This window comes from Ailuropoda melanoleuca, chromosome 15 (genome assembly GCF_002007445.2).
Source record: "Ailuropoda melanoleuca isolate Jingjing chromosome 15, ASM200744v2, whole genome shotgun sequence".
In the NCBI taxonomy this organism is placed as follows: domain Eukaryota; kingdom Metazoa; phylum Chordata; class Mammalia; order Carnivora; family Ursidae; genus Ailuropoda; species Ailuropoda melanoleuca.
Window position 1 is genome coordinate 50,465,550 of NC_048232.1, and position 14,914 is coordinate 50,480,463.

At 38.3% G+C, this 14,914-nt stretch overlaps 1 long non-coding RNA gene and 1 other non-coding gene across 2 annotated transcripts in view; both read left to right on the forward strand.

Moving 5' to 3' along the window:
• LOC117796480 overlaps positions 1-14,914 on the forward strand; it is a 204,357-nt gene that overhangs the window by 72,014 nt on the left and 117,429 nt on the right. The window lies entirely within an intron of this gene.
• Positions 1,827-1,933, forward strand: LOC117796542. Its single transcript, XR_004621094.1, has one exon. It is a non-coding gene; the product is annotated as a U6 spliceosomal RNA (small nuclear RNA).

Sequence of the window (14,914 nt, forward strand, 5' to 3'; positions counted from 1 at the left end):
ATAAATTGGACATCAGGTCTCACAATGACTTGGACTTCACCCAGGCAGGCCTCGGGTAGAGCTTCCTCCATATGGTGGCTTATGTTCGGCAGATAAAATGCCTGATTTGGCATCAACAGGAGCCTGTTTTTCTTCGTGGGCAGCACAAATCAAGAACACACATGAGAGCGTACCCTCTATTATTTACGACACTGTAGAGGAAGAGAGAATGGGAATATAAAACCCACAGAATGTATTAAATAGGTTATCCTGTGCACCAACCATACATAGCTAACACGTGGCAAAATCTTGGGATTTTACCATTCAGGTCATCTTTGGAGAGTTTCTGTGTTTGTTGTTTATCATCCTCGTTATTATCAATCATCTAATGAACTACCTGTGAGGTACTGTAGCAGGAGCTCTGGAGGATGCCAAGGAAGAAGTAGGAGGCAGAGTCCTTGCTGGAGATGACATGCCCACCCGCTAATGCTCATAGCTGCCTGGGGACGGCCTTCAGGTGAGAGAGGGAGCTCACTGGCCTCTTGAACTCAGATTAATTTGGGAATTCTAAATAAACCTCCAGGAGTCCTACTGACACAGGACATGCAAATCTCTTTGGAGAACTGCGTAGGGAAAATGGAGGGCTTTGGCCCTGGTGAGTCAGGGTTCCAAGTGCTTGCTTATTCCTAAGGTTGGTGAATGAAAGCCAAGGTGAAAAATTATGTACGACGTAAGGCAGTAAGTATATCAGGGTGTGTAGGTGTGTCCTGTGTGGCACCCAGCAGAAAAGTACATTCTGGTATTTGCTCTTAGGCAAATCCTGTTGTTTGAGGGCTGGCCTGTTGCAAACTATGCTGTGATTCTGTGAGTCCTTCCCAGGTTGTCCCAGGGCCTTGATTTTCCTTAACATTACCTATAGCTCTCACAGGGAGATGGAGTCATTCAGATGCCTTTCACAGCAGGGAACTGGTGTGTCATGTACAATGGGAGAATCTCTTCTAGCTTCTCTTCCCTAGACATGACTCTGCACTGACCTCTTGTCCCTTCGTGTTCTCGTTCTTCTGTCTCAGCACTTGCGATATTTTGTTGCACTTAGGAGTTTCAACTTATGTGGACTAGATTACAAGCTACTTGAGGACAGGGACCACATCTCATTTCACTTCTGTATATCTAGTGCCCAGTACAGCACCCGGTACAGGGCAAACCCCCATTCAATATTCACAATTCTGTGAATGGGAATTGAGGAAGCCTTCCCAGATTATGGAAAAGGACACACCTGAACCCCACCCACCCTGATTTTTCTCGAGCAGTGATTATTTCTACATGATCACATGCAATTAAATATCAGCAAAAACTGAGGGAACAAAATGTGGTGACTCTAAAATCATTATTCTGTGGTCTCAGGACACATTGGCAATAGCACTGCCTTACTTTCCTGGTAGGCTTGATTAATATTAATTAACGTCTCTCTCCTGAATGCATTTCAATTAATGGAAGGCAAAGCAACTCTCAGGTGTGTTGGATGAGGGACTGACTGGACTGTTAACATTTCAATTGAAGAGTTTACACGCGGTTAAAAATCTATACTGCTATGTATGCTTTGGTAGAATAAATGTTTATCGTTTTCAATATTTATTGACTGCCTACTGTGTGCCAAATACTCTCTTGGCAGGTTGTTTCCTGAATGAGCTCATAATTTACTTCAGGGATTTGGCTGTGGATGTAATTTAACATGATTGGAGAGAAAAATGGCTCCATTAATCAAACTGATGGATTTGTAAATTAAAATATATGAATCAGAATTTATGCCCCTACAGTACATTTATTATAATAAATATTAAAGTCTAGTGCTTGCTTCGGCAGCACATATACTAAAATTGAAATGATACATTAAAGATGAGCATGGCCCTTGCACAAGGATGACACACAGATTTGTGAAGCGTTCCTTGTTTCTAAAAAGTACGTTAGAGGTCTACATCAAGACTATGTTAAATTAATGAATATTTTAATAAAGAAAAGGTCACTTAAAAATTCACTTGCAAATTATTTATCTTATAGGACTCGTTCTAAGTCTACTGATAATTTGAGAACATATTTAATGTGTAGGCTGTGTTTTCTTTGGAATTTGACTATTGTGTAAAATGATTATTTAGTAGTTGAAATGGGGCAGAGCTTCCTTTACTTTGAAGTGCATGTATGTTTGGGCACATTTCTCCCAAGGTCCTTCAGAGTGATTATTTTCTTTGCTCTTCTTGTATTAATACAGCAGCATCTTTTTTCAACAAGAGAAGCTGGTTGCAATTTCAGCTGTAAAACAGGCAAAGAACTTTCGGTGAAAACCGAAATTCTCTTCTATGTAATTGACCAGAAGGAGGCTCTCTTCCACCTCACTGTGTAAAGTTAGACTAAAAGCTTCCAAACTTAATTCTTCCCAGGCGGTTCTCATATTCCCCAAGCTGTCTCTATCACTGGTGGTGGTAGGGGCAGCCCTGAAATTTTCCTTTTGGAAACAGAATTTAAGCCTGCATCATGAATAAGAAGATTTCAGGGAGTATAAAGTGCCCTTTCCTTCCACCAGCTCCTTTATAGATTTTTCTCCTACCTGAATGACAATAAAGAAGTTGGGATAAAATTTTCCTCGCGTGGGATATCTCAATATTCCTTAGCTTAATTCCTAAGCTTTGTTTTCCTTATGGCTTTGTTTTGTCAAGGTTGTCCAATAGAATACATTTTTAAATAGCGTTTTGTTCTCTTTTATTTTTTAAGAGGCTCCTCGCTCAATGCGGTGCTTGTTTCCACAACCCCGAGATCGAGAGTCGCACGCTCTACCGACTGAGCCAGACAGGCACCCCAAGTCCAATACGATATTTTAAAAATTAATATTTTGAGTTGAATCAGTAAGGCATTTGGATTTTTAAAAAGTACAGTTTTTGTCTATACCTACCTAGTCATCTTAGTCTCTATGCATCTATAAGTAAGACACACATGTTTTAAAACATAAGATAATCACAATTCACCACAGAGGCTCTAATTACATTGCATTTGGCAATGAAAAAACCACTACTAGATTCAGAACAGAAACAAAAATTGCAAAATCTTTGGAGAGTGGAGAGGGATGTGAGAAGTACCCACCACTGTGGGTACACAGTCCGTTTATGATGTCATGAGGTCATTTTGAATCAATTTGTTTTCAGGTTTTTCTTCATTGTCAAGGAAGGCAGTTTATGGGGTTATTGTAAAAACAGCCTTGCTGCTCTTTTCGGAAGCCTCTCCCTTTAATGATGGAGCAGAGCTGGTTATGAAATACCCAACCGTGACTAATTTTGGAGGAGTAACATCTCAAATAAATTGTCTCCTGGAAATGCTGTTGGAGCTAGTGAACAGCAGAATGATGATGCGTTTATCTGCGCTAATTGCTCCTTTGAGGGTTTATTCCTAGACAGGGCACAGAGTAGACTGACGCTGTACTTCTAACCTCTCCTTGTCACAGAGATTTCAGTTTTGGAGAATGATGATAGGCAGAATAATGACCCCCAGAAATGTCTGTGCCCTAATCCCTGGAACCTGTGAATATGTTACCTTGCTCGGCAAAGCTAAGGAACTTTGCAGAGGTAATTAAGGTTATAGCTATTAAGATAGGGAGATTGTCATAAGTGGGCCCAGTCTAATCACATGATCCTTTAGGAGCAGAGAACTTTCTACAGCTGGAGGAACATGTAGCAGAAGAAAAAGTCAGAGAATCCAAGTATACTGTTGGAGGTTCTGAGACCTAAGGGGTCACATGTGAGGCCTGGCAAGAAGCCTTTAGAGAAGGACAGCCTCTGGTTGACAACCTGCAAGGAAATGGAGGCCTCAGTCTGACAACCCCAAAGAACTTAATTCAGCCAACAGCATGAGTAAGCTGGGAAGTAGATTCTTCTGCAGAGCTTCTGGTAAGGACTGCAGCCCTGCTAACATTTTGTTTTTTCCTTGCTAATACCCATGTCAGGCTTACACCCTACAGAAACTGTGAGGTCATAAATTTGTGTTGTTTTAAGTCGCTGAGTTTGTGTTAATTTGTTACAGCAGCAACAGAAAACTAAATCATAGGAAATATTTTGAAGGAACTAGTGCTCGTGTTGGATTGTCACTGTGGTGGTATACTGTTACAATAAACCATGTCTCCATGGATTTCATCCAGTGACTCTAGGCTTTGGCCATCGAGTGTTAACAAATGGGTTCAAAGCAGAAGCTTGACAAATATATTCATTTCCTATTGCTATTTTAAATTACACCAACTTCCTGGCTTAAAAGAAAACAGAGTTATTATCTTATAGTTCTGTAGGTCAGAAGTCACACTGGGCTAAGATCAAAGTGTCTGTAGGACTGCCTTCCTTCTGGAGGCCCTAGAGGTGAATCTATTCCTTTGCCTTGTCCACCTTCTAGAAGTTGCCTGCATTCCTTGGCTTGTGGCCTTCCTTCATTTTCAAAACCATCTGCATAGCATCTTCAAATCTGTCTTACTCCGGCCTCCCTCTTATAAGGATTCTTGTGATTATATTATCCCTCCCGGATAATCCAGGCCAATCTTTCCATCTCACCTTAATCATATCTGCAGTCTCTTTTGCCATGAAGATAAAATATCTTCAGGGATTAGAACATAGCTATCTTTGCGAGGGGCATTATTTTACCTATCACAATAAGTGTTTGCATGCCAGATTTATACTCTTAGAATGCTCACTCTTAGAATGTTTCTTCTTGGAACACAATTCCTATGCTATGAGGAAATCCAAGCAACCATGTAGAGAGGCCTCCATAGGGAAGAACCAAGGCCTCTAGCCAACATTCCCAACTGAGCTCCCAGCTAGCTGCCAACACCAACTCCTTGCCATGGGAGTGAGGCCACTATAATAAACCTTCCAGCTAACACAGTGCCCAAGCCATCACTGTAGAGCAAAACTTTCCATGATTCCACAGAATCATGAAGGATGATAAATTGTGGTTGGCACAAAAACAGACATATCAATGGAACAGAATAGAGAGCCCAGATATGGACCCTCAACTCTATGGTCAACTAATTTTTGACAAGGCAGGAAAAAATATCCAATGGAAAAAAGACTGTCTCTTCAATAAATGGTGCTGGGAAAATTGGACAGCTATATACAGAGGAACGAAACTCGAACATTCTCTTACACCATACACAAAGATAAACTCTAAATGGATGAAAGACCTCAATTGGGATAAGAACCCATCAAAATCCTAGAGGAACACGTAGGCAGTAACCTCTTTGACATCAGCCACATCAACTTCTTTCAAGACAGCTTACCAAAGGCAAGGGAAACAAAAGTGAAAATGAACTTTTGGGACTTCATCAAGATGAAAATCTTCTGCACAACAAAGGAAACAGTCAACAAAACAAAGAGGCAACCCATGGAATGGGAGAAGATATATGCAAATGACACTACAGATAAAAGGTTGTTATTTTAAACTCCTAAAGTTTTGGGGTGGTATGTTATGTAGCAATGGATACTTGAAATGATGGTAGTCTCTTTTATAACTACCTAACTACTTGAAATTGAGGGATACTGACTAGAGGAAGATGGGTTCTTCTATCAAGTATTCAGTATGAAGCAGATGACATAGGTCAAAATACATAAAGTCCTTAGCTCAGCGCCTGGCACATAGTAGGTATTGTAAAAGCATGAATTATCTTTTCCCAAGTAGTCTTTTTTGCTGTAGACATTGACACCTACGTCCTTATTAAAAAGAGAGGATTTCAACAGAAGGGGGAATGAACCATGAGAGACTGTGGACTATGGGAAGCAAACTGAGGGCTTCAGAGGGGAGGGGTGCGGGGGATTGGGATAGGCCGGTGATGGGTATTAAGGAGGGCACGTATTGCATGGTGCACTGGGTGTTATATGCAAATAATGAATCATGGAACATTGCATCAAAAACTGGGGATGTACTGTATGGTGACTAATATAACAGAATAAAAATTATTTAAAAAAAAGGGGATTTCTTTCTGTTAGAGAAATTTATTTAATAAGGTACATAACAAAATATAATATATTATCATCTGATAATTTTGCTTGGTGGTCCATAATTTAAAGTTATAAAGCCTTAACCTGAACAATGTCTATATTCCAAAAAGATCTTTTCTCAGAAAACACATCCTAACTAAATTTTAGAATATGAAGTGGAGTCTTGCAGTTCATATTGTTTAATTGCGCTGTCACACAAGAATCTTGGAATTTTTCTTAGTTTGTTCAATTGCTGTAAATGACTTCTGAAAGTAATATAATTACAACTTGTTATGCTTTATGCATTCATAGAATTCACAGAGCAAGCTGAGTATGTAACTGTTCATTTGGAGCCGAGTTGATTACCATTTGAAAACAGTTAATGGAATAGCTGATTAGAATACATTGCAAAGAGTCATGATTTAATTTCACATCACCTAGAAAAAATTTGATGTCATGCGTGTTAATGGCAGTTTTGAGGGGCATAAGGATTGATATGTTTTTCCTGAGCTAAGCAATATGGCCACGCTGACTCAGTGAAAAACTCACATTTCAAAACACGTGAAGTAAGTAATACAGTGCAACCTCACCGGATTAAATTCACCACCTGAGTATTAAAAATGTGAGTGAAGTTGTAAGTAAGGTTTAAGCTCATTTAAAGCAGTGCACTGTGAGATTTGGATGGAAATCCAGCTCACTGGGGGTTTTCAAGTTTTCACAGCAAAACTCCTTGAATGGATTATGTTCACTTTGTGTTCAACCTGCTTTTTTTCTTCCCCACCTTGGAATCTCCACATTGAAGCTAGAGAGATTTTTTAAAAACTCACAAATCTGTCACGTCATTTCCCCCACTTAAAGCTCCTTAGTGGTTCCCAGTTGCTACCACATAAAGTCCAAATTTCTTGGCTCAGCAGACAGGGTTCTGTGTAATTTGCCACTGCTGATTCTGTAGTCTTATCTCTTGACAGTTTCCTTCAATGGCTCCACACATGGAGAGGAACTTGTAATTCTTTTTCTTCTCTAGGCTACTTTCAGCCATGTGGCCTGGCTATTCCCTATACATCCATAACATCTTATTTTAATGTCACTTCATCTTAGGAAGGTTTTCTTGACCCCTTTCCTCAAGTAGCCTAAAATCAACCTCCTGTGCACCTCTAGTACCTCGTTTGATGGCACTGATTGAGCCAAATCACAATTGCTTGTTCAGTTGTCAACCGGCCTCCATCGAGCATAAGCACACTGCAGGGAGTACTGTGTCAGGTTCATTTTTTAACTGAATGCTAAGTACAGTGCCTGGCACATAGAGGAACTTTTTACAAATTCACTACATGAAGAAAGATGTATTTGTTCAAAGTGAGCAGAATATAAAAGAACTATTATCAGTGCCTTGCTTTCAGTAGGCACTGGGTGTACATTCATTCATCCCTTATCATGGATCTGCACCATGGGATTCATCATTAGTTATATGCCATTTCCCACTGGCTTACCATGTGTTATTTACAAAGGAGTAAGCTGTTGAACTGTATGGTAACATCATATAGAGTAATTTTTCTCAGAATGAAATAGGTGGGATTCTATAAAAGCTGAAACTGTAGGTTCTCATTTTTTGTTGTTGTTGATGGCATCTTTTTTTTTTTTTTGAAGTAGGCTCCATGCCCAGTGTGGAGCTCAATGTGGGGCTTGAACTCATGACCCTGAGATCAAGACCTGAGCTGATATCAAGAATTGGACACTTACCTGACTGAACCACCCAGGCACCCCAAGACTTTGTGTCTTATGACCTTTAACATACTCCCTTTCAGGTCTGTATGGCTTCTTCTAACTTAGGTCTCAGACCAGATGGTTTCTCCTCAGAGAGCTTTTCTTGACCACTTAATCCACATCCTCCCCATCTCCTATCTCTAGTTGGGAATCTCCAGTAACTATCACATCAAGTAGCTTCAGTGTCTTCCATGATACCTATCACTTCATAAAACTATCTCACTTACGAATTTCTTTTATTTATTGACTGATAAGCACCTTCCAGAATGAAAGTCAATGAGAACAGAGCCTTGCTTGTTGCTCCAGTGCTTTGAACACTGCCTGTCATGTGGTGGGTGAATGCATGCATGAAATAACCTTGTAAGAGAGCTTCCTCCAACATGACAAATGGACCAGTATCCCTCAGGATCACCTCAGCTGCCATTAACCAAGTTTCTCATTAGACAAATATTCAAAAGCACATGTGAGGTGATATAATTGTTAAAATTTGTACATCCTGTGATGACTTTCTATAAAGTTAGTAGAACAGATGGCTGATTTTATCATCCTGTTAGTGACTTTCACTGGAGAAGAGAGAAACTGGCCAAATGATCTTGTGTAATCTATTGATTTTGGAAAGTATTATGGCAAAAACAATAGGTTTTTTTTTTTTTAAAGAACATGAGTAATATGAAAGCATTATAATACATTTCCATAAAATTACTTTCTGGTAACTACTGAGTCATCTCTTCTTTGATTTTCTTGAGAGGGACTGCACCCTAAACCCTGAAAGGAAGACAGTGGTGAAAGGAAAATGTGCTGATTTTCTCTGTACCCCTCACTGATTTCTTCCCATGGGAAGGAGAACAACATGTTGACTGGCACAGGAAGTCATTCATTGGCTCATGGTATTCAGTGGGTGAAGTAACTGCACGTCCTCTCTCTGGCATTCCACAAGGGGTGTTATAGTCCATGATGCTCCCAACAGATGTTTGGGTAAGACCAAGATAGGCCCCAAGGTCTAAATTTTGGGACCGCTATTAGGGATCTTTACTATTGCTATAATGTGGCCAATACCAGAAAGTTCCACATGCATTTCATGGTTTATTTTGATCTCCATTTCGTCTGCTTTATCTGTTTTTCAAATTTATTGGAACCGACAGGAGCAAGAGCAAGAGAAAAGGCTTTCTAGAAACATTAACATCAGTAATTGTACTTCCTTCATGAATGAAAATGTTTCTTTGGTTTTTTAGACAAAGAAAAATTTAGAGAATATGAGCATTGCGTTACTGCCATCAAAGAACAGCAATGTAATATTATTTTTTCTAAGTAAATGAAATGTGTGGACTCTAGAAATGCCTTTAATTCAGAACCTGAAGTTGTGATAGTGAAATGATATCTATAGTGCCATGGTCCTCCTGCCATGTGAAATTTGGAGCCAGGCTCAGTAGAAGGCTGTATTTGACTAGAATCAGCAAAAGCTTAAGAAGTAAACATTTCTGGCTGTCAACTATTAAGCAATATACTGTTTCTCTTAATTTTTCCTAATTCTATACACTTCTGCAATGTAATGGTAGCAAGTGCTAGTGTTAACTGGTAAGTTTCTATATTTATTTTAGAAAGTGACACTTCATAAACATCAAAGCACGGTTGCATAGGTTCCATGTTTCCCTATGTCTAGAAACTTAATCATCACTATCATCATTTGATATTCTTTATAGAGAGATGGGAAGTGAAATAGGATTAGCTCTTTATTTTCACTTTAATTTGATCCCACTCTAAACTCTCGGGATTCTTATAACCTCATTCGACTGTAACCCAAATTTAAACTATGGGCGGATACACTTTGATATCTAAGAATATAACATAAGCTCCTGTTGTAAGTTGATATTAAACTCTTCTTGTTTATGAAAATGTTCAAGAAAAAGTACCTCTTAACCAATGAAGGGGCACTCCCAGTAGGAGATGACAGAGGAACACAAAACAGCAAATACTACCCTGTATTTGCAAAAAGCTACTGATCTTTAAAATTTCAAGAATGGCATGTGCAGAAAATTGTCTAAAATTTTGAAAAGTGAAAGACAACACAAATTGTAATCTTGATTATTTTAGTTCAGCCCGTGACATTTCTTACATAACCTTTAATTCTTACCATCTTCTGAGTACAATATGCAAGAGGACTGATACATAAGGGAGCAGATATTTGTTTTTCATTTGCCCAGGCTTATAGGATCATAAGTTAAACCTGTCCATTTTGTGATCTAATCAATTTTCTTTGGTTTAACACCAAGACTAATGCATCCCTTTCTTAGACTCTTCCAGCTTATCTCAACTTAGAATTTTAGTCTTTCATGTAAAGCCTTTCATGTCAGTTTTATATTTGAAAATGGGTCCCAGCTGCTCTGGCTTTCTTAATCCCTCCTAGAAAGGCATATGTGACAGCCTCTCCCCCAGGGAGATTGCAGCTCCAAAGCTTTTTCTCCTAGGTAGGGGGAGTACTGGGCCAGATTCTATTCATGCTTACTTCCCCAGCTGGCTAATTAGATCAATACATGTTTTATATTTTTTATGAATAGACACAGGAATATAAGGACTATAAGAATAGTGTTTTATAGATATAGAGTTGCATATATATATGCAATATTTTGGAAAATGCCATTCGCTTAATACTTTTGAAACTGTTAGGTGCTAGTTGTAGTAAGGGTTCAATAAATATTGAATAAATGAATGAATGTGTGAAGAAATAAAAGTATTAAGAAGCCAACACAAGGAATTCTCTCAGTTTCAATGTTTCACCCCCATTTTATTTTTTAAATAAGTTTGAAAGCTGTTAAGTATTTGACGTATATCATATTTTGTTTATCCAAAGAACCAAATGTTTGTGGGCTTCTTTGCTATCTTTTTAAAATTATATAACCTTACTTCTGAACTTACTCCCTAAGAAGTTTTAAGCGATCTCTTATCTACATTTGATATTATTAAATCACCCAATTTCACATTAGAAATTTCTTAACCAAAGAATTCAAAGGACAAGTTTTCAATTTCAACGCATACAGCTTATGCCATATGGTAATTTGTTCCAGAATAAAATTATAATAATGGACTCCATTCCTAGATTCTAGATTACATCAGTGATATATAATAATATATGCTTTATTTATACTCTGGGTGGATACTTATATTCTTCTAGTAAGTGTGGAAAAGATTAAAATAATCAACTCGGAATAATGGAATTCAAATTCTATTTTTGAAGATTAACGACAATACTGAAACTTTGACCAAAAGTAGTAGAAAATATGACTGTGAATAGAATTTATGAAAATGTAGATAAAGTAAGCATCCTGAAGCTATCTACTTCTGAAAAAATGACAGGCAGACTTTTGGCCAGTGCTAATTTCTTATATTATTGATTCAGGTTTTATTAAAATTCTGTTACCTCTTCAAGGGTGAGCATAAGTGTTATATAGAATAGTGAAACCTTATTCAAGATACTGTTTACTCATGAATCACACCACACACTAGCTGCACTGCTTTGACAATGCAAAACTTAAAGCATCTTTTCTAAACATCTTAGCAAAATGTATCTTTCCCTATACATGGAGTTGAGATTTGTTTTGTATAATTGCTCCATAACATAATCACATTTGAAAACTTTTAAATGTACTCTACTATTTTAAATATGTTCCTTTATAGCTGAAAAAGACTTCCCAATCAACATAATCTTAAAACTTAAGTCATTTTTTCTTTGACACTTTGAATGAATAAAAGATCATTCTCCCCATTACCACTTATGGCTCCCTGTCTGTCTCTAATTGCATACCTTTAAACACGTTGTTGAGTGAGGATAAAAAGGAGTGCGTTATATTTGTGCAGTGAAGTCATCAGAATATTATGTGTTCAAGAGAGAAAAATTTTTGAAGACAAATGGAGTGGTGATCCCGTTTTTCATCCTTATAGGCTAACCGTAACAGTTACGGTGTTTCCATGACGGGCTGAGCAACTGATTTACATTTCTTCTTTACTACATCTCTTGCCTTGGTTTAATAACATTAAAGGATATTTGCCAAAGTCACTGCTCTCAGGAGAGTCAGCTTCCTATTTTCTCTGCGGTTGGAGACACCAAATCTTGCTTTTTTAACATTATTATCATCTAGTAGGTATCAATACAAAGCCTTTAAATATAGTGCTTTGCAGAAGAGTATTTCAGATACATGGTTTCTAGAGTTTAAAATTTACCTTTGTTGCTTAATGAGCTATTGACCATGGCTCCATTTTATTTTAGTAAACCTTAGATGAGCTGAAATTCTGATGCCTAACCTCTTTGTTTGTCTTTCAAATGGATTAAATGAGGGAGGTCTGTTGGTTAGTGCAACAGAGTCAATAGAACAGCAGGATGCCACAAGAACTGAGAAATGCATTCTTACAGCTTCTTGATGGGGTCAGAAACAGGTAATACTATTTCACTGAAAAAGAAAATAAGAGATCATAAATGAAATTCATTCTATCCAGTTAGAAGTATCTATTTTATCTAGTAACTTTTTTTTTTAAAGATTTTATTTATTTATTTGTCAGAGAGAGAGAGAGCACAAGTAGGGGTAGCAGGAGAGGGAGAAGCAGGCTCCCTGCTGAGCAAGTATCTCCATGATGATGATGATGGTGGTGGTGGTGGTGGTGGTGGTGATGTGGGTCTAGATCCCAGGACCCTGGGATTATGACCTGAGCTGAAGGCAGATGTTTAACCGATTGAGCCACCCAGTTGCCTCTATTATCTTAAAATGTAAATGATTGTTTGTTTTGAATGGGTCACCAAGCAAGTGAAAAAAATGGTAAATCTATAATCCTTTTCTTCAGTATTAAGATGAAAGATGAGCCAGTGTTCCTCTTGCTGGTTAGGTCATTTCACTAAAGAACATCATTGTTTGCCCAGTTTGTTAGATTTTTCACCTTAACTAGTGGAAGGTGCTCTCTTTTGGCAAACAGGGAAAACTGTAGGTTTATCTTTAGCCAAACCACAGGGAGGCTGATTAGAACACTTTGACTGTTCTTTTTTCAACAGACAGTACATGTAGACTAAAACGTGGGTCAGCCAGTACGATGGATAAATACTGAGGAGGGGTGGGCAGGAAAGGAAAAACAATCTGAAATTTTACCAGTTTGCTGTATCATTGTAAATGACAGACTTTAGGATCACATAATGTTGACACCAAGTCACTTGGCTTAGCCACTGATTGCACAGAAGTAAGAATTTATCTCAAAGAGATTAAGGGGCACTCACTCAAAATGCAGTGAAGCTGGCTATTGGAGCCTCGAGGATGGAGGGCAGTGCCCTCTTCTCAGCTCCAGCTTGCTGTTGGTAGGTAGGAAAATGGGACCAGTGCTATAATATCTTCAAGTGAAGCTGAAATCCAGGTTTTAGTGTGAAATCTCCCAATTTTTAAATATTGGCAACTACATAATTAAAAATTTTTGAAACATTATGCCACCCAAATACGTATCTGTGGGTTTCCAGTTTGTAGCCTTTGGGTTAAGACATAAAATGTAGTCCACAAAATTGTGCTTTAACCAACAATTATAAAAATGAAATGTGTTTTTGAGTAATTATAATTCAGTGAACACTTGTTAGTACCTGCTTGAGTGCTTTGCATTTTATTTGATGCTATGGTAGCTATGGAGTAAATAATTCTTGGGGATTATAATTTAGTTAGGGAGAAGTGACTAAGTATCCACAAAACAACCAGAAGATACCATAAATAAGTATATACTTCATGACTCTGAGATGAGGAGTTGTATTGCCTACACTCTCAGAAAAGGCCAGAATAATTCATCAAAGTGCTCAGTGATTTTAGGTATGCTGTCTTCCATGGTGCAAACTATGAAGGTCTTGTTCACTGTACTTTCCACAATATATATACTCATTACTTCCAGGCCCCCAGTATAGATTCCCAGAGTAGGTCCAGTCTTGCTTATGTACTCCAAAGCCACATATCGAGAGGTCTAGACTCAAATATCCAGCTCTTACACAAAATGGGATTTGTATTTTTTTGGTCTCCTAAACCTGTTTCCTTCTTCTCTTATATAGGATGCATTCTTACTCAAGTAATAAAAAATCGTCTCAAGCTGACTTAAACTATAAGGGGATATATTATCTAATATCCAGTTTGGGGATGAGGGGGAACCAGGGTTGTTTCATTCAGCAGCTCAGTGATATTGTAAGGTTCCCTTTATCCCCTTATTTTGTTCTTTCATCCTCTTGGGCTGTCCTCCGATTGGCCTCTATCTTGTCTGCTGCAGACATTCCAGGCATCACATCCACACAGTGTTTAGGGGAAGGGGGACTGTTTCTTTCCATTCCTCTGTCTTATGACTAGGGAAATCTTTCATGGAAGCTCTCTAGAATATTTGTCCTACTTGTCAGGGCAAAGTCAGACATCTATTCCTGACCCAATCATTGGTGAGTAGAATGGGATTATCATAATAGTCCTAGGCCAGGATTTCTCAACAGGGGTTTATTGGTGCTTCAGGGAACCAGGGAAGACATTTCAAACTTTTGTTTTGTGAAATTGTCCCATGCATTTCAGGATGTTCACCATTATAGGACGCTGAATGAGAAATACCTTTCGGTTACTAGGAAAACCCAAAAGTTCCCCACCTGACATTTCCTGAGAGCCCACAGTGGGGAGGAGCGTGTCTTGTTTAGGACAACTGGCTTAGATTAATCAATTTGAAGGAATGAATTGGGGGGATTAATCACAAAGACTGTGACACTCTTCCCTTCATGTTTCCCCGTTTCGTCATCATTTCCCTTATTATTCAAGCCAGAAACTGATGTGACATTCTTCAAACATGCTTCTTCCCCACCTACAATATCTAGTAGTGACCAAGTCTGCTGAAATATACTTAACTCTTTCTGTTGCTCTTGGTCACCTCTGTCAATATTACGGCACAGTCCACCATCTCTCTTAGACAATCGTTATAGCTTTCTAACTGGTCTACTTACATTCTTGCTCCTTGTTCTTCTAACAATGGCAAATATGACCTTAAAATATATTCAGTATATGTAACTCTGTTTAATGAATTCCCACTAAATTATTGGTTTATTTAGTTTTTTCTCTCACTTGAACTCATGAGCATAAGTTATACCTTTATGATAGATTGGATTATTTTTCCTAATTCTTCTCGTCCTCCTTGCATAG